Below are 2,451 nucleotides of genomic sequence, written 5' to 3' on the forward strand. Positions count from 1 at the left end.
GGAGCGAGGGGGGCGGGGGAGACGAGGGGGGTGGGCGGTAGGAAAACTTAGAGAGCGCAGATCTCAGTTTGAGTATCCTTTGACGTCAATCGTCGCTGGTGACTCAACACAGAGTGTGTGTTTATAGGCAGGGTTTCATCACACCCCAGCCGTCTGCACTCTCTCCCCTCCTCGCTATGTCCTCGACGACCACTCGTCCACCGCCCCGCACCGCATCACACCGCAGCGCGGTGCCGGCTGAGCGACAGGGCCCAGCGGAAAACCCTCCGCTTTATCAACGGAACTAAGCGAGGTCGGCACGGTGGCGCAGCGGTAGAGTCGTTCCCTTCAGCGCTTACGGCGCCAGAGACCCGGGTTCGATCCCGACTACGGGGGTGCTTGCCTGAACTGAGTTTGTACGCTCTCCCCGTGACCCGCGTGGGTTTTCTCCGAGATCTTCGCTCTCCTCCCGCACTCCAAAGACGTGCAGGTTGGTAGGTTAATTGGCTTTGGTATAAATGTATAATTGTCCCTAGTGTGTGTGTGTGTGTGTGTGTGTGTGTGTGTGTGTGTGTGTAGGCTAGTGTTGGTGTGCGGGGATCGCTGGTCGGCACGGACTCGGTGGGCCGAAGGGCCTCTTTTTTTTGTGCTGTATCTCTAAACTAATCTAAAAGAATGAGTCTTGAAAATATGAATTTTACCAAAAGTAGGGGAATCAAGAACCGGGGGACACAGGTTTTACGGTGAGAGGGGGAGAGATTTAATAGGAACCCGATGAGTGAGGATGTTGCCAAGATTCGAGGGCCTGAGCTGTAGGGAGAGATTGGGCAGTCTAGGTCTTTACTCCAGGAGGATGAGGGAAATAGATCAGGGAGACACAAAGATTATCTTGCCCAGAATCGAGAACTAGAGGACATAGGTTTAAGGTGAGGGGGGTAAAATCTATTAGGGACCTGAGGGGTAAAGGGTGGGGGGGGTTGTGGAATGAGCTGCCAGAGGTTGTAGTTGAGGAAGGTACTATCGTAACACTTAAGAAACATTTGGACAGGTACATGGATCGGGCAGGTTTAGCAGGGGCACTAGACAAAGTGGACCCGTTGGGCCCAAACCTCTCCTGCATTGGTGCAGCACCCTCCCTCCCCCCCCCCCCCCCCCCCTCCCTCCCCTCCCCCCCCCCCCTCGCCCTCTCTCCTCAACCCCCCCCTCCCCTCTCCCTTCTCCCCCACTCCCCCCCTTTCCCCCCTCCCTCCCCTCCTTTTAAACTTAAAAATGTGAATAGCGTTAAAAATATAAGACCGATTTCAATAAAACTACTTGCATTATCATTAAAGTGACAATGGTGAGTGAGGTGGGCCTAAAATTGTCGCCCTATCGTGCACCGTTTTGGCTGAAGTTCAGTCACAAACAAGATAACAAACGAGAGTTTTAGTAACTCAACTGCAATAAATCTGAAATCTGAAATCATCATCATTGGTCCAAAAACGCTCACCAAATCCACCTAAAACTTCATCCTCAACATTGATGGTCTCCCAGCATCCACCTCACCTCACATCCGGAATCTTGGAATCATCTTTGATCAAACCCTCTCCTTCGCCAAACACATCAAACACATCACAAAGACAGCCTTCTTCCACCTCAAAAACATTGCCCGTCTCCGTCCATCCCTCTCCTTCACAGCTGCAGAAAACCCTCATCCACGCCTTCATCACCTCCCGTCTGGACTACTGCAACAGCCTCCTCTATGGCTCACCCTCAAAAATCATCAGTAAACTTCAATACATTCAAAACTCCGCTGCCCGTCTACTCACCCCACTCCCCGATCCGTGACCATATCACCCCCGTCCTTTACAAACTCCACTGGCTCCCCATCCCCCAGAGAATCCAGTACAAAATCCTCCTCATGACCTACAAAGCCCTCCATAACCTGGCCCCATCCTACCTGACTGACCTCCTCCACAGGCACACTCCCACCTGCACCCTCCGCTCTGCTGCTGCCAATCTCCTGTCCCCCCCCCCCATCCGGACCAAACTCAGATCCTGGGGGGACAGGGCTTTCTCCATCGCTGCTCCCACCCTATGGAACTCACTACCCCAAACCGTCAGAGACTCCTCCTCACTCACCACATTCAAAACATCACTGAAGTCTCACCTCTTCAGCACTGCCTTCAACCACTGAAGATCACCTCACCTTCTGTCTCCTTTCTCTGTTCGTTTACTTATTTATCTATTTATTCACTTCTCTATGTTCTAGAAATCCCTGTAAAGCGTCTTTGAGTATATGAAAAGCGCTATATAAATGTAATGCATCATTATTATTATTATATAGATGGTGCCAAACGCAGGCAGGTGGGACTAGTGTCGATGGGACATGTTGTCAGTGCGGGCATATTGGGCAGAAGGGCCTGTTTCCACGCTGTATGACCATTGCGACCAGTTTTGGGCCCCATATCTGAGGAAGGATGTGCTGGTGTT

This window comes from Rhinoraja longicauda, chromosome 5 (genome assembly GCF_053455715.1).
Source record: "Rhinoraja longicauda isolate Sanriku21f chromosome 5, sRhiLon1.1, whole genome shotgun sequence".
NCBI lineage: Eukaryota > Metazoa > Chordata > Chondrichthyes > Rajiformes > Arhynchobatidae > Rhinoraja > Rhinoraja longicauda.